Below are 18,457 nucleotides of genomic sequence, written 5' to 3' on the forward strand. Positions count from 1 at the left end.
GACCTGGCACCTGTGTCAGCCCCAGGGACACCTGGATTGCTGGTGTGAGCCTGTGCAGGGCAGAAGTCTGGTCTTTTCAAACCCTCTGCCTTTCGTAACATGTTCCTTCCCTGGATCTGCACGTTGTCCCCTAGAGCCCTCTTATGATTGCACTCTGAGGGCAGCACCTTATTTTATGTATCTTGTATCTTTCACAACACTCATACAATTTGGAGCATCACACTGGCACTCAACGAGTACATGTTTATCAACCCTCTGGCTCCTGGGGCTTGGGACAGACATTCTGAGGTCATTGTCCATGTTTCTCAGTGTCCTCCCACGTCCCCTGCTGTGGTAAGCATCAAAAAGCCCAATGTAGAAGTACATTCAGAGATGAGAGAGGAGGGGCTGGGTTGTGGCTCAGTGGTAGAACACTTGCCTTGCACACGGGAGGCGCTGGGTTTGAGCCTCAGCATCACACACAAAAATAAACAAATAAAGAATAGAGAAAGGGAAACTCATAATTGGCATCGTTAGTGTCCAGATTTTTTCGGGGTCATTCATTGCTCCCACATTCCTACACAGGAGCTTCCGGGCCTTGCAAAGTTCTGGTACATGGTTAGGATTCCCCAAGGGAGATGCTCTCCTCCTGTCCTCCCATTCTGGCCTCCTTGTACACATCAATAGCCCACAGTCCATGAGAAGGAGGTACTTCTTTATGCTACCACTGCTGGCACCCTCCGGGAAGGTGGTCCTGCTTGGGCCAAGAGTGCCATCATCAGGCCCACACAGCTGTCTTTGGGGAGCCAAGAAAGGTGATCATCCCTGCAGGAGACAGAGAATGCCTCTCCTGCCTATCCTGACAGCACTGTCACCGGAGCTCTTTCAGAGTTTTTGCTACTGGTATGCTGCAGTGACAAACAGCCCCAAAAATCACAGATACACAACTCAACAGAGGTTTAGTTCTCCTCACCCCTGGACACACACAAAAGATCCAGGACCCAGTGTCCATCAGTATCAAAATACCTAACATAAACAATTTAAGAGAGAAATGATTTATTTTGGCTCCTAGTTTCAGAGGTTTCAGTCCATGGTTGACCAGCTCCATTGCTTTGGACCTGAGATGAGGCAGAACATCATGGTGGAAGGAGGTGGTAGAAGAAATCTTGTCAATTCATGGCATCCAGGAAGGAGAGAAAGACAGTAGAAAGGGTCCAGGGACAAGATATAGTCTCCAAGGGCATGGCCCCGAGACCAGCTTCCTTCAGGGGAGTCCCACCTGCCTACAGTTTCTACTACCTCCCAATACTCCATTCAGACTATTAATCTATTAAATGGATTAATCCACTGATGGGGTCAGAACTCTGATGACCCAATCATTTCATAAAAGCCCTGAACATTGCTGCTTTGGGGACCAAATCTTCAACACATGAGACTTTGGGGGAACATTCCAGATTCAAGCCATAACAATCAGGGCAAGCTGGTTTCATAGTGGAGGAGGAAGAAGGAGCCAACAGCAGTGGCCTAACAGAGCTAAGCCTTGTGTAATTGCTACTCCTCAGAAGCACCATGCATCACTTCCACTCATGGTTCATTGGTCAAGGAAGCCATGTGGCAAGTTCACTGCCAACAGGGTAAGGAAGTGTAGCCCTCCACAGGGAGGGACAGCAAATACCTTAAGGACAGAGCAAGACCTTGAAGACACGCTGCCCATTCTCAGTCTCACAATCTCTGCACCAGCCCAGGAGACTGGGGGGTTGTAGCTGCCTATGGGGTACTCCCTCCTTGCTGGGTCCCCCCCTGTTATGTTCCTCCCTTCTGCAAGCCCCTCCACAGGATTCTCCCTTTCAGTCAGTGAAAAAAAATGGAGATGGGTGTGAGAATAGCAGCTGGCTCACCAGTTTTAAAAGAAGCCAAACTATGAATTCCAACCTGGAAACTAGTAAAATTCTGCAATTCTAGGAATGATCTCCCACTCCAAAATGCAAAGGCCTTTGCAGTGTCATTTGACAGGGCAGGATTTAGCTCCTGTTAGGTGAGTGGGCTCTACATGTCCCCCACCCTCATCTGGGTCCAGTGCTGAGTCTCTGCTTCCACTGGTCAGAGAGGAAACTTCTAGTATGAGGGAGAAGTGCTCAAGGTGGACATTCAGAGAGTAGGCAATGCAAACCACAGATGTGCTCTGCGGAGGGGGCTGGAGGTTACAACACTCCCAGATTGCTGGCCACCTCCCGGTTTGCAGCTGGCAGTGTACCTTCGCAGTCAGAAATATCTAGTACCCCAATTCCTGAGCCTCTCTGAGGTTCTGCAGCAATGACTGAACCTTCTCCCCCTCACTCCAGCGGGAGGGGTCCTCTCTTTTCCTCCTGCTGAGTTAAATATCATCAGTCCATTCCTCTTTTCCCTTTCAAACTGTTGTTATTATTTTTTTCCTGTCTCTGTGCTTCTTCTGGTCTTTTTGTGCTTTTTCTGGCTTTACTGTCATTTGTGTGGGAATTAAGGAGAAGTTAACGCCTGTCTGCTCCAACCACTAGAATGAAGTGCCCCCCAGGGCCACCTAGGTTGATTCCCCTCTCCAGAGGTATCTCTTCCTCAGGAGGTTTAAAGGCCTGGAGTGTGTCCAGAGGGCCCAGAGCAGGTCCCGAGGGCCCCTGTTTCCCCTGGAGGCCAACCAAAGTGCTAAAGCAACCTGTGCCTAAGTCACCTTCCTTCCTTTCAGAGGAAGCCAGAGAACTACCCTGGCCTGAAGATCCCAGTCTGCAGGAAGCCACCAGGGTGTGGGCGGGGCCAGGCAGAGCAAAGCTGGGGGCGTGGTCAGGGAGGACAGTGTCCTCTTATTGCCACTCAAACAGTGCTACGAGGTTTCAATTAAATGGGATTTATCAAATACAAATGGAAGTATAAACTATAAAATATCAATTCTCTTTTTTCCCCAGAATATGCCAAAATTACACCTTGTGGTTTTTTGAATCTGAATATTCTTTGTGTGTGCACACTTGCTTAAAGGAAGGGAAGACCATCACTTCTGGAAGACACTGGCATAAAGCTCCTCCCTACCTCCCCCACCTTCCCCACCCCTGAAGTTCCTTCGCTTTCTCTCAGATCTCTTGCCTTGGCCCTTTTCCTTCTGCTTCCTGTTCCTCCTTGAGGTGTGTGTGTGTGTGTGTGTGTGTGTGTGTGTGTGTGTGTGTTGCTGGGATTGATCCCAGGGCCTTGTGCAGGCAAGGCAAGTACTCTACCAACTGAGCTATAGCCCCAGGCCCCTCCTTGAGTTTAGATGCCACTTCCTCCAGGAAGCCATCCAAGACTCCAGGCCAGGGCAGGCACCGCTGAGGCTGTTCCCTGCTCTCAGTGGCCACCCTGTCTTCCACTGGGCCCCAAGTCCCCCGCCATCTCACCAGGCTCTTTCACTGGAGCCTGTGAGCTCTTGGCACCAACCCTGGCAGTGTCTGGGGCCATTCTCAGTGCACAGCACCCCGGGAGTGAGTGAAAGAAGGGAAAAGGGAAATTCATGGCACACATCCTGCCTTTCCTCGCCTTCCGTCCCATCTTTCAGGCCATATTCCATTTCTTGTCTTTTTTTTATATTTAATATGTTGTCACAAAAATTTTGCTGAGTCTCTGCCATCTTTTCTCATTTTGCTACTGGGGTAATTTTAGCTCCCAAATAACTCTTTGAGTGAGATATGGCCAAACCATTAAGTAAAATTAATTAGAGTAATTAAAAGCAAATAAGTTTTTCTGGAAAAAAAACTCCAGGTTTTACATGCTGGTGGGGACAGCAGGGGTGGGAGCAGCAGCCTGGGGCTTGCTTGTTGACACTCTGTTCCCAGGCTGCTGGGCTGTGGCAGCCGACTGGTGGTTCTCACCGGTAGCTGCTATTAGTGATGGTGACATGTTAATTGAACCTCACTAATTCCAGATGTGTGGCACACTCCAGGGTCACCCATGCAGGGGTGGTTCATGTGTATTCAATTACGGCCGTGATATGAAGGAATGCTCCATGTCCTGCATTCGAGCGTCAGTTACCACCGCTTATGTGGCTGGCTGTGGGCTAAAGCAGCCAGGGCTTGCCCTGCCCCGAGTGTTCTGTTTGGGTTCAAAGCACTGCAAACCACACTGTAAACATGCGTGCGAGAAGCAGGGAGGAGCTGAACCAAGAGGGAAAGGACTCAGGGTTGATAAATCCACCTCGAAAAAAATCAGGCCATGTGTTCCTGTTTGTTTGCTGATGACCTGCAGAGGGTTTAGGACATGGAACAGTGCACCCGAAACCTCAGGGTGCTGAGATATCCCCTCCAGGATCCAACCAGGGGATCTAGGGGCTGGGGGATGCCAGAGAGACAGTCATCATGGACTAGAACAGCGTTACTGCAGGGGGCTAATCCATGACCTGGCATTTTAAGTATTCATATTTAGCATTTATGTAAAGAAAGTGAAGAAATACATAATTATTTGCAAGTTTGATCCTGACTTTATTAATCTAAGTTTCTGAAAATTTGGCAATTGAAGCATGAAGTTAATTCACATGAGAACAATTTTTTTTGCCATTAACATAAGAACAATTTTAAAATATAAGATTTTCTGCCTACTCAGCTGCAGCAAACTGCCACAAAGCCTTTTCCCCTTCAGGTTCATTCAAACACACAAGGCTGCCCAGGAGGCTCCCTTCTGGAGGAATTTCACTTTACTTTCTTCTTCTTCTTTAAAGGCAGTTTTTTTTAAAAGCCAGGAATGGTTATTATAATTAGTATTTATGATGCCGTCTTCCTTCCTCACAGTCACGGTGATCAATTACCTTTATCCTCCTTTAGCACTGCACTGTATGGAATACATATCATCTCCCTTTTTCATGGCAAAAAAAAGAGAGTTAACATTCTCATCCAAGGTCACTTGACAAATCAGTTCCTATTGGAAATCACAGATGTTCCAGCTCCCTGTTGCTTAGACAAACAAGCCATGATTTTGCTCTATGTTTCTTCCTTTTGGGGTGCAGGTAGTCCTCTTGTTGACCTCTGTATTCATTCATCAGCCAGCAAATACTTGCTAAACACCTACTTTTACATGTGGAATAAGATTCTTTTGTTGGAAGAACACAGAACAAATTCTGACCTTGAAATGGCACTGAGCTCCTACTAGGAAAAGCAGAGGTTGTTGGTACAGTTTGATTTAATGCCCATTCCTCATCCTCTCCCTGCATCCTGAATCCTGAAAGTCTTCTCCAAGCGCCCTTGCTCACTCATTTGGTCTTTCCCCCAGAATTCAGACATGGACTGTGTAATAAATTAAATTACATACCAAACTGCTGATATTTAACTATTTCCAACTTATGAAATTATCCATTTTACATGGTTTGACTTAACACAAGGCTGGCACAGAGATATGTAGCTTGTGCGGTTGTTATAAAGCTGCATAATCCATGTTGAGGATTCTTGGAAACTGCAGGATATGAGTCTAAGGAGTGTGTTTTGTCCGAGTGGCTACCTCTTGGTGGATTTAAATTATAATTTACTTGGAAGAGTTCTCAATAAGATCCTTCAAAGGGAGCCAACCTTTATCTTTGTGTGGGATGGCAAGTGGAACCTGGTCATCACAAGCACACTGGGCCTGTGTCCCCTTGAACTCTTCTATGGACAAAACTAGAATGAGATCTTTCTTGGGGACCAGCTTACCGGAGAGAGGACAGGCGTGTCTGGGGGCAGGGCTACTACCTGTCTGACTTGTTCACCTGTGTTTTCCTCACTGCTTGACAGTGAAGCTTCTCTACGCGCCCATGTCTGCTGCGTTCATTATTAAAATACAGCACAAGGCAAAGAAGAGAGGTGCTCTATCCTCCACCCTTGCTTATTTCCTGGGCTGAAGTTTGAGAGCCCATGAGAGGCTATAGTCCTAGACCCCAAGTGGCTGGACACAGACCTTGCTGGAGCATCAGTCTGGGATGAGCCGGGGCACAGTTAGGCGAGCTGGCACGAAGCACTAGAGCCTGATACCTCTGTTTTTCTGGTGACTTAGGTTCCAAGGGGACAGCTGGCATGATCATGTCAATGAAGCCGCTTAATGAAATCGACGAATGGACTTATTCACAGTCGTGGCCTGTCTCTTATGTGGTCTCAATTCAGAAAACGTTTTCCTCCCTGTTCCTTGACTTTCACATCCTTGAATTACCTGTTTTGGCACTGAATCCCTAGAAAATGAGCCCGAGGCAAGGGTCCCGCACAAATATGGAATATGGAAGGTGCAATCAGGTGGTGAGAGGGAGGGAACAGAGAACGGAAGGAGCAGGATGGGAAACAGCACAGCGAGCCACAGAGGCAGTCACTGTGCAGAGGTGTTTGTCACCAGAGGGGCTCCGTGGAGCAGCAAGAAAGAGTAGTTCTCTGGGTGGGGAAGAGAGAAGACTGCATCAGCCTGGCTTCCCCAGCCTTCTGGTCTCCACTGGGCCAAGCCCACTCTTTGGGGATGAACTCCCCTCACCCTCAGTTGCCTCCCCTGGCCCCTTCTCCATCCCAGTAGAGGCAGATGCCAGCCCCCTGGGCCCATGAGGTGATGACCTTCTCCATCCAGGTAGAGGCAGATGCCGGCCCTATGGGCCCGAGAGGTGAGAATGAGCCAGGAACTCTGCGCATGGAGCTAATTGGCCTCAGACAGCTGAACCACACAGGCCCAGGAGATTGGTCTTCCACTGATGCAGAGCCAGCACTGAGGGTCTTGGAGGAAGGGGTGACTAAGAGAATCTGAAGGGTGTGCTAGGTGTGTCCAACACAAGCCCATTCAGACCCAACTCATACATATTCATTAAGGGCCTCCATGGCTTGGGATTTATAATGCACAGGGAGCATTATTTATGCACGTAAAGAAGGGTATTCCAGCCTGGTAGGATGGTCCAGGAATGAGACACAATCCTGACCACATAAATAAGGTACCATGGGATCCAGATGAGGGGTGATGTTGGCTTGGACAACGCTGGATACATTCACAGGTCTAGGAATGCTCATAATCTCTATGAGGTTGAAGGCGTAGTAGCTGGATCTATTTACGTATCATTGAACATATTTAAAATAACACAGATAAACCCATTTCTAAATTCACTCCATTAGTCACTGATTCAATAGGCCATGTGCTAGGCACTTTCTTACCTTTTCTTACTTAGTTTCACCACCGCCCTGTGGAATTAGCTGACTGGCCCTGCTTCATGGTTGAAGAAATTATAGTTTAGTCATAGCAGGTAACTGGTGCAAGGTCACCAGTCTCCACACAGTAGTTTCTGACCACATGGTCAGTGGTTTCTGACCACAAGGTAGGAGGAAGTGAGCACAGGGTGCAGGGAACACCCACTTGGGCACCAAGCCTTTGGGGGGGGGTGAGTTGAGTGACTGTTACTGAGACTCAGACCCCATCAGCACTGAGCTGCAGGTGCTGATGAGTCCCATGGCACACAAGTGGTCCCCAGAAGAGGTAGTTTAAAATCTTCCATGGCTTTGGCCTGCCAACTGACCTTTTAAAAAAGTAGTTTCACTTTGTTACGTAGGTTTTGTTTGGATCCATGTAGAGTGGGAGCTGCTCGGGCCGTCGGCCCAGCTTTGCTCAGTGGGGGAGGCAGGGGGTGAAGGTGGCATGGGATGGAAAACCTTGCTGGCCCTCCAGAGCTGGACCATGACAGCCCAGAGGTGACATGGCAGGATGAGTAGTCAGCTGGGAGGTCTGTTTTGTGACCAGGGAAGCCACCTGGGGCTGGAGAGCAGAGGCTGGCCAGTGAGATTCCTAAGATGGCTGTGACCGCCACCTCAGGGGAGAGACACATTGCCATTCCCGGAGGGGCTGTGTCCCACCTGGAGCTGAGCAGAACCGAGTGGGACTGAGAGAGTTTAGGGGACTAGATATGGCGGCGTCAAGACCTCCTCCCCAGATACGGTCCTGGCTGAGCTGCCTCCCTCTGCCAGTGAGAAGAGGGTGTGGGTATGGACCAAAATACACAGGTCAGGAGGCCCTTGGGGGATGATGGAGAGAGGTCAGGCTTGCAAAAGCATCTTTTGCTTCCCCCATGAAACCAAGCTAATGCAAGAAGCCAAAACCATTGACATCACTGCACCCACTTTTAAAAAACCAGGCAGTACTGTTGGCCAGTCCTTACCAACCCAATGCTCAGTCTGCCCGAGATCCTGGTGTGAAGTGTCCCCTGTGGACTCCAGCATTAAAGTCCCATTCCCATTCATCTGAGTGCACTTGGAATGTCATTTCTGAATACTCAGAGCATCCCCCAGGGCCTCGGGCAAGGAAAGAGGATAGACCCAGGAGAGAGGCTCCATCCACTTCTATGTCCCCTCCCTTCCCCAAGGACAACCTGTGTCTGGACACAGGTCTCATTCACGACCAGTTGCTTCTCTTGCCCTAGTCGGTGCAATGAGTACCCTCCATCACCCCAGGCTGTCTGGAGATCCAGCCTGGAGCCAGGACCCCTCCTCTCCCAGGCACTGAGGCCTTCCCTAGGAGCCCCCTCCCCCTTGACAAATAAACCAGGGTATGGAGATCATTACGCCACACATTATTAGGCAAAATTGGATTAATTAACCTCATCTGGCCTCTCAGCTTGGGAGACAGAAAAAAACGAGGTCTAGTTCAAATACAGCATTTTGAAAATGTCAGCCATGACTCAGTGATAAATATTTATAAATATACATGCTGCATATCCACAGGGTGGCCAGTGTATTTTTACATGTAAGTATACAAAGACATTCTGTCGTTAACATGCATTCAAAGCAGGAGCTTTGAAAGGGCCATTATGGCTTGAACTATGAATGTTTATTAAGAATAATATGCAAAATGGGGCTCTGTTTGAACGGACCCATTGAGGAGTATCAGAGCGCCAGGGCTGGGATGGCAGCACCAGGGCCGGGATGGCGGATCCAGGAATGATAACAATGTTCCTAAAGGGACCTGGTCCTGGCTGGGGAGAGCCATGTGGTGTGTCAGTGACCTTGCCACTTCAGGTGGTGGTGTTTGCTCTGGAAACATTGACTTAGGGCTCCAGTGCGCCCTCCAGCCCCGGCTCCCCAGGTCCTGAGTCACAGATCCATGTGAAGGGTTTTCCCTGTGGAACTGAGCTCCAGGTAGCAAGTGGGGGTCCAGACCCGCCTCCCAACTGAGCTGCTTCCTCCTCTCTGGCCTGAGTAGAAAGCATTTCTTGAGTGGTTGACCCTCCCAGCCTCTGCCCTGTTTTCCTTGGTAGAGACCTTTCCAGCTGAATTCCTTCTGGGCTTCCCAGAATCCCTTCCTCTATTTATTTATTCCTTCCTTCATGTATTCAACCAGTGCTTATGAGCCCTACCAGGTGCCCAAAGTGGACCCAGGTGCTGGGTTATGGTGAGGAGTAAGATTGTGGATGAGGCAGAGGGAAGAAGAAACTCAGTCCTGCTGGTCCTGGGGGGAGGCAGATGGAAAGAGAGATGGGCATACAGCACTGGTTACCTCAAAGAGGGGTGTGTGATCTACAGGTCAAGCAGGCTCATGTCGCAGGCTCATGGTGGGAGACAGGCTGGGAGCTATTTCAGGATGGGGTGTCCAGGCAGCCCATCAAGGAGGGCAGCTGTGTTCAGAGCTGGAGAGCAGGAAGGCTCCGGCCTTCCAGAGCCCCGGGAACATCTGAGGCTGGGGGAAGGTTCCAGGCAGAGGAACAGCAAGACACAATGTCAGTAAGATATGGCCTGGACCTGCTCCATATCCGAATGTGGGAAGGTGAGCATGGAAGAAGAGAAGCTGGGGGCATGTGGCTGGAAGCTAGAAGGAGCCCATGCAGGCTCTAGTCTTGGAGCACCCCAAAGAGCTCCCCAATGTTGGTCCTTTGCAGTCTGGGTTTATGGATGTCCCTACTGCGGAACACTTGGGGAGGCCAGGAGATAGTTACAAATTAGTGGTTCCAAGCCACCCTTGTTGATTGATTTGTTTAAAGAAAAAGAAACCCATAGTCTCTGGATTTGGGGCATTCCCCCCTCTCTGTACTACTTAGCTCAACTGCCTGCCATAACGTTTTCATCATGCTGCTTGATTGAACCCTCTTTATTTGATGCCTGTTGAGCTGGAGGCGTCTAAAGTGAATTATTTCCTCTCAGACACTCCTTGGCTCACTTATCACTCAGCATGTTTGGAAGATAAAATTTTAAAACTCAACTTTATTTATTATTCCAAGAATAGTTGACATCAAGATCAATACATCTGGACAGAAGCTATTAACATTTTAATGAGTTACTCAGTAATATTCCAAAGATGTGTCAGTGAGTCATGGCCCCTTTGATTAAGGATGTACTTCAGAGACTACTGTAAATATATAGAGGAAAGGCTGGGAGTGAGGAGCTGTCACTCATCAATCCTGGAAAGAGGAGTGGGGATTCATGAATAAAGACGCTCACAAGGTGACTGTCCCTGGGCTCTACAGTTTACTGTAAGGGAAATAACCTTTTAAAATGTCACTATTGGTCTCCTACTAAATGACAAACACAGACATTCACCTTTGTCAGCTGTCAGGTGTGGGGGGTGTTCTGCAGATATGGAGGGGGAGTAGATATACTTGTCTTTTTTTTCAGGTTCAGATCTGGGACATTGATGAGGAAGGAATAAAAGTTTTGCCAGGAGAACAAAACCAGAAAATGGAAAGTTATTGGAAAAGTTATTGGGCAGCTCTGAGCACAGGGGGCCAGGTGACAGTGGTCTCATGAGCTTTGCCATAGGATTCCAGCCAAGTGATGCATGCTTTGGCACCAGGATCTGTCAAACATCATGACACTCTCTTGAGGATCTCTTTTATCCCCTTGTTCATTCACTCCCTAAAATGTTCTGTATAGGAACTCTAAAGGTTGCCCTTCTCTGAATGGCCCTAGATTGGCAGAGAGTAGATCCCACCCTCCCTGGGAAGAAGTGTGGGGCAATCAGATGCTGATGTTGAGCTGTCTCTGGACCATGATCTGCGGAAGGCAAACTTAATGCTGTTTGCGCCACAAGGAAGAGGCCACTCGTGTGTATGCCTCTGGGCAGGAACATGCCATCGGACCCAGCTCACCTTAGGGAACAGAACTAGAACCAATGGTTTGCTCTTGTGCTAGACCCAGCTTGGAAAGAAGGTTGGGGGCTGGGGGAGATGAAAGGCATTATTAATATTCATACCCTGTGAAGTGTTTAGTGGCAAACCTAGACTCACGAACCAGAGCATGAGAGATTGTGGGCTTCAGCAATCTGAACCTGGTACAAGGGAAATGAAGGTGATGGGTGGAGGTGGAACGGGGCTGTGAATGAGCCAAAGAAAGCATCCAATAATGTGAATGCAATTCTGTGCTGAAAGGAGGTGGGAGGGGTGAGTGGGACCCAAGTTAAAGGACAAGATGACTGTGGCTGCCTTCTCACAGCCAGGGTTCTGTGGATGCCAAGGCAATGGAGCTCAGAAGAGAGGCACTGATTTCCACCTGTTCTGCCATCTTGCTTTCCTTTTCTTTTAGTGGAAATAAATAGACTTTGAAGTTGGAATGACCTGACTTCAGCCCCCCACACCTGTTTAGTAGCTGGGGACACAGTCAAGGCAAATACGTCAGGAGCATAAAAGTTGAGCATTGAGAAAGTTTTTATGATAACACCGTTGTCACCCTACAGAGCTGGGGTGAAAATCAAATGAGATCATGTGTATAAAGCACTTGCTATGCAGTCCAGCGCTCGGCACATAAATACCTTCTAGGCTGGCAATCGATTGCTGCCAAGATCATTGTTCTTTTTCTTTAGTTGACGAGGACAAACTTGCAATCTAAATGAGAAAAAGGTGAGTGGCACCAGGGATGTTCTCTATACAGACATCTGACTTGGCATGGTTAGGCAGGATTTTCAGCTTTACCATGGCCCGAGAGGGACATTCACTTAGTAGAAATCCTATTTTGAATTTTAAAGTTTGACCTTTTCCCAGGCTAGTGACATGTACATGATACTCTTTCTAGACACTGGCAGCAGCCAGCTGCAGCTTCCTGCTGGCCACAGTCCCAAGTGTGAACAGCCAGCACTCCACACTTGCCATGTGGCTAGGCCAGGGAGTGGGCCGGGAGTATGAAGTGCATTTTGGCTTACAGTATTTCCCACTTGGGATGGGTTTATTGGGGCATAGCCTCGTTGTGAGTTGAGGAGTATCTGCTTGTCTTCTTTTGTGATGCTGGGGATGGAACCCAGGGCCTCGAGCACAAGAGGCAAGCGCTCTGCCACTGAGCCGAATCCCAGCCCTCTGTCTGTCTTTCATACAACCAGAGACATGCAGGGCTGGCCAACCTGACTATAGATGGGAAGTCTCAGTTTCTCTGGGATGGTAGTTCGTCAATGCAGTTCTGTATTATTTTAATTTTTAGAGTGTTTTACCAAGTATCTGCTGTGGACTTCTGGCAGTGACCCTGAGTGACATGAACAGCTCTGGATGCAATGTCTACAGAAGCTGGAAAACCATTGCATGAAAATAGAAGGCGCAAAGCTTACACAAGGAGAAAGTGCTAGAAACAGGGCCCGCGAGCAGCAGGAAGAGAGCAGTTGTCACAGAAGCCAGGGCAGCAGGGTGGAGAGGCTGCAGGTCCGAGCAACACCCTCTTGAGTGTGGGGCTCAGATGACAAGGAAGCTTTTCTCCATCCAAGGCTCTGGGTGAAAAATCCGAACTTTAAACCCAAGCCTGACATTGTTTATAATATATAAATCACCTCAGCTGTGTGGTGAGTAAATCTCAAAAAAAAAAATTGAGGTGCTGGGGATCCAACCCAGGGCTTCGCACATGCTGAGCCCGTGCCGGTGCCCTGGAATGATTCCTGAGTCTGAAAGAATGACCCAACCCAGGCTCCCCTCTGGCTATCCGTGACTGGGAAAGGATGTCCGGGTGCTTACGGCTCCCCTTAGAAATGGCAGAAACAAATAATCCTATCAGACGAGTGCTCCATCAATAGTTTGTTGCTGCAAATTGCAATTAAGCAGCTTCTGGCACTTCCAAATTAATATGGTACCAATTTCCATCTTGGTATGGCTTCATTTAATGTCCTGTGACATCTGACATACTGTATCACTTCGAGCACCCAAACAAGAAGCTGCATATCATTCAACCTGTCACAGATGTGGAAGTGAAGAGGCGAGGCATGGCTTCCCAGGAAGCTGTGGTCATTGGCACGTTCCACTAAAGGACACTGGCCCTGGGCTGGTGAGAATCCTGGGGGTCAGGGACTCTGCCTCACACCCTTGTTTCTGAGTGGATGGTACGTCTCTTGGAAAGGAGAGATCCACACTTTCTGGAATTATACCCGCCACCCCGCCCCAGTAAGTTGTTCTTTTAAAAAGTTTTGTGCTTTTATTTTTGATTGACATAACTCATACATACATGTATGGGGTACAGTGCTGATATTTTGATACATGCTTATAATATATAATAACCATATCAGAATGATTAGCATATCCATCACCTCAAACATCCGTTATTTTTTTGTGTTGCACACACTCAAAACCCCATCTTTATTTTGGAAAGGACAATTCTTTTAGTTACTGTCTCTCTCCTGTGCTACAGAACATGAGAACTTATTTCTTTCATCTGACTGTATTTTTTGATCCAGTAATCAGTTTCTTTCCATAACCCACCCACAGCCTCTGGTATCCAATATTCTATTTTCTACTTGTCAGATTCTGCATGAATGGGAAACCGCAGTATTTGTCTTTGTGTTCTTATTTCACTTAACATGACTCTTTCAGGCTCCTCCACATTGAAAAAAGGCAGGACTTACCATTTTTAAAGGCTGAATAATATTCCATTGTGTAAATGTACCACATTTTCTCTATGCAGTCATCCACTGATGGACTTAGGTTGGTTTCATATCCTGGTTATTGTAAATAGTGCTGTAATGAACAGGGGTGCAGATGTGTCTCCAGCTCACCCATTTCCCTCCCTTTGGATATTTGCCCAGGAGTGGGATTGTTGTGTCATGTGGTAATTAGAAAACCTTTCCTGAGGAACTTCCATACTTTTTTCTATAATGGTTGTTTGACTTGCATTCCCACCAGCAGTGTATTAGAATTCTCCTTTGTCCACATCCTCACCAGCATGTTTTTTTTTTTTTTTATGATAGCTGTTCTAACTCGGGTGAGATGGTATCTCAGTGTGGTTTTAATTTGCATTTCCCTGATGATGAGTGATGGGGAGCAGTTTTTCAATATCCACCTCTTGGCCATTTGTATGCCCCCTTTTGAGAAATGTTTGTTCCAATAATCTGACCATTTTAAAATCAGACGGTGTGGCCTCTTACTTTTCTTTTTTTCTGTTGAGTTGTTAGAGGTCCTATGTACTCTGGACATTGATCTTTTGTCAGAGGAATAGTCTGCAAACATTTCTTCTGTTTCTGTTGACCATTTCCTTTGCTGTGCAGAAGCTTTGGGGTTTGGTATTAATCCATTTGTCTACTATTCCGTTTGTCTATTCCATTTTCTTTTGTTTCCTGTGCTTTTGAAATCTTATCCAAAAGACTGTTGCCCACACCTTGTCCTGACCTGTTTTCTCCTAGAAGTTTCATAGCTTGGGGTCTCACATTAAATCTTTTTCCATTTTGAGTTATTTTTTACTTGTAAATGGTAGATATAAGGGTCCAGCTTCATTCTTTGGCTTCTATATCTCTAAATTCCCTGTCCTTTATCCAATGTGTGTTCTTGGCACCGTGGCTATGAATATGTAGATTTATTTCTAGGTTATTTTTTATTCCACTGGCCCATATATGTGTCTGGGCAGAAGCTGGTGCCATACTGTTCTGGTTACTCTAGTTTTGTGGTGTGTTTTGAAGTCTGGTGTTTGGATGCCTCCAGGTTTGTTCTTTTTACTCAGCATTGCTTTGGTTATTGGGGTCTTTTGTGGTTTTATGTGAATTTTAGAATTTCCTTTTCCATTTCTATGAAGAATGTCATTGGTATTTTGATGGGAATTGCATTGATCTGTAGATTATTTGGGGGAATAGGAACATTCTAACATTACGATTCTTCCAATCCATTCAGGTGGGAGGTCTTTCATGTTTTGTATGTGTGTGTTCTCACCAGTTTGTTTCGTCTGTGTTTTTAAATTTTCATTCTAAAAATTTTCACCTTGGTTGGGGTTTGTGTAAGCAAACCAAAGACTCATGTGGTTAGAGGCTTGGTCACCAGTCTGTGGAGCCAGCAGGAGGTGGAGGAACCTTCGAGAGGTGGGGCCTAGTGGGAGGCAGTTAGGTTGTTGGGGGGAAGTGCCCTTGAAGGGGATATTGGAACTCTGGTCCCACCTCCTCCTCGATTTTGCTTCCTGGCCAACATAAAGAGAATGGCTTTGCCCACTATGTGTCCCCACCATGATGCACTCCTTACCGCACACCCAAAAGCAGTGGGTCAACTGGCCATGGCCTGAAAGCTGCAAGATCACAAGCAAAAATAAACCTTTCCTACTTATGAGTTGATAATCTCAGGTAATTGGTTATAGTCATGGAAAGCTAATAGAACTTCTTTGGTTAAATTTATTTATAGAGACTGTAATTATTTTCAGTAGCTATTGTAAATTGGAGTGTTTGTTATTTATTTATATAAACACTATTAAATTGTGTATGTTGCTCTTATATCTTGCAATTTTACTAAATTTGCTAATCAGTTCTAACAATGTTTTAAAGTCTTTTGGTTTTTCCATACGTACAGGTAAGAACAGGTAACCTGCAAGCAGTTGTAGTTTGACTTTCTCCTTCCCAATTAGGATGCATTTTAGTTTTTTCTCTTATCTGATTGCTCTAGCTAGGACTTTCAGTACTATGCTAATCAAGAATGGTGAAAGTGGGCTGGGTGGTGCATGCCTGTGATCCCAGAGGCAGGAGGATCCTGAATTCAGAGTCAGCCTCAGCAACCTGGAGAGGCCTTAAGCAATTTAGTGAGACCCTGTCTCAAAAATAAAAAGTAAAAAGAAAGGCTGAGTATCTGAGCACCCCTGGGTTCCCTCCCTGGTACAAAACAAACAAAAACCAAAAAAGAATGGTGAAAGTGGTCATTTTGTTTTGTTCAGATCTTAAAGGAAACACTTTCAACTTTCCCCTGTTCAATACATGTTAGCTGTAGGTCTGTCACGCATGTCCTGAATTGTGTTGGGGTATCTTCCTTCTGGCTGAATTTCTGGTTTTTTGTTTTTGTTTTTAATCGTGAAGGCATGATGCATTTTATCAAGCATCAAGCAAACTATTCTTATCAAGCCTCTTTCAATGTATGATTCTGTGGGTAGAGAATTGGGAATTGGGGCCCCACACCAGATGTTACCCTATACCTCTAATAAAACATTATCAAAATTTAGAAATTGTGTGTTATTGGAAAAGTTTTATTTTAAAAACATAAATAGAGCTTTCAAGAGCCATCAGGAGAAATCAAAAGGCTCAAATCATGGATTTTTTGGGGTTGCAAAATAACAACTGTGTGTATGTTGAGGTGAAATTTATGTAACATAAAAATAACCACTTGAAAATGAACAATTGGGCAGCATTTAGTACCCTCACAATGCTGGGCAGTCACCCCTCCAAGGAAATACCATTCCCTTTAAGTGGTCTCTCCCCATTTCTCTGTGTCCTCAGCCCCTGCCAACACACTCTGCTTTCTGTCTCTGTGGATTTGCCTGTGCTGGGTATTTCACATAAATGCAACCATACCATATGTGGTCTCCTGGATCTGACTTCTTTCACTTTGCATATTTTCAAGGTTCATCCACACTGTAGTATCAGAACTTTACTCTTTTTTAAGGCTAAATAATATTCCATTATATGGAGACTGTGTGTGTGTTGGGGGCAGTTATTCTTGTTGTTTTTCTTTTTTTACAAGTTGCTTTGTCTATATCGTCTTGGTCCTCTGTAGTCAGGAAGCCTAGTTACCTTGCCACTGTGTCTTATCCCTGCTTTCATGCACACATGAAATGTGGCTTCCTGGTAGGGAAATGGTCCAGTAGCACTGTGAACTTCTCTGGGACTTCAGTGGGCAGTGTAAATCTTCAGAGAAATGCCTGTAGCACCTCACAAGCAGCATGCTAAGAATAAGAGATGCTGTGCTTTATGTTGGTGCAGGGGGTGGCATTTTGAGCTCGGGGTTATCCACGGCTGCAAATGGATTCTGACCCCACTGGGTTAAGCCAACACAAGTGGCCAATAGAATTGGAACGAAGCTTCCAACTTGTAGAACTCTTGCTAAAGCAAAATTATTTGAACAGACTCTGCAGAGGGGAGGATCCCTTGCTCTGGACTGCCGGGAAGGTCGTTAGTAATTTTATTCCACTTTGACAATAAAGGATTTTGCTCCATTTTTCAAAGTCTTGCTCAGAATTTCCTCCTTGGCTCCTCCTCCCTATATCCCTGCTGAGGGGCCGCCCGGCCAGCAGGAAGCCCTTCCTGTGCTGGGTAAAAGCTTTCGGGTGACAGGCCGAGCCCCTTCCAATGCGACATCAGAAAGCTGAGCCTCCCCGTCCTTCCTCTCAGGGTTAATGGGATGGGCACCCAACTCTGGTTAGTGTTTTTCTTCTGCCCAAGAAACATAAAGGTGAGTTGGGATGAAGACAGGCGATTCTGGAGCAAAATCCCCATTTTGTCCTTGGGGCTGATTGTTTCGGGGTTTGAAACATTGAAAAACAATACTGTATCCATCTCCAAGAGGAAAACTGGTTTTATTTTTTATTTTATTATTATTATTATTATTTTTGTTTCCCTCCCCATGAAGTGTTTGAAAGAGTTGCTGGAAAACCCAACGAAGCTGGTTTTCTTTTGAATGCCTTCTTCCAGGCAGCTCAGGAGCCTGCTCTCGTGAACTTGCCCTCTGGCTCTGATCTTGCTCACACAATTGAAAATCTTTATGGAATCTCTGCTCTGTGCCACTGAAACATTTTTAAAAAATTAGAACTCAATGTGCTTCGAGCCAGCCGGCCGGCCCCCTCTGCCAGGAGGCAGGGCCGTGTTGGTTTTGCCCAGCACCTGGAGGATCCTGGCACTCGGTAGGTGCTTTGTGAATGCTGACAGAAGGAATGAGCGCTGCTTCCTGCCTGGCTGTATCAATATTTTCCTGGTTCTTCCAGGCCCAGTATTTGCTATGTAAGCATTTCATGTCTGCACATGTGTGCGGATGGCGAGAGGTGGACGGTCTCTCCTGACTGGCAGCAGAGCCCAGCAGCCAGGAAACACTGCCATCTTGAAGGCTGGAAAGGGACGTGGGGATGGAATCCAGGCCAGCTGGGGCTAAGGAGCCCACCCTGGCCTCTGCTTGCCCTGCCCAGCCTCCCTCGCAACAGGGCTACAGAGAGCAGAGGCTGAAGCATCCCTGCCACATGGCCCAGGCTTTGGAATGTCCAAGCCAAGATGGGGCGGGGGGTGTTTGCAAAATAGCAAAAGGTGCTCGTGATGGAAATCCCAAGGTATGTTCCACAAAAGCCTGATCCCAGAGCCCATAGGGAGAAGGAGCACTCCTCCACTT

Source organism: Ictidomys tridecemlineatus, unplaced genomic scaffold (genome assembly GCF_052094955.1).
Source record: "Ictidomys tridecemlineatus isolate mIctTri1 unplaced genomic scaffold, mIctTri1.hap1 Scaffold_1304, whole genome shotgun sequence".
Lineage (NCBI taxonomy): Eukaryota > Metazoa > Chordata > Mammalia > Rodentia > Sciuridae > Ictidomys > Ictidomys tridecemlineatus.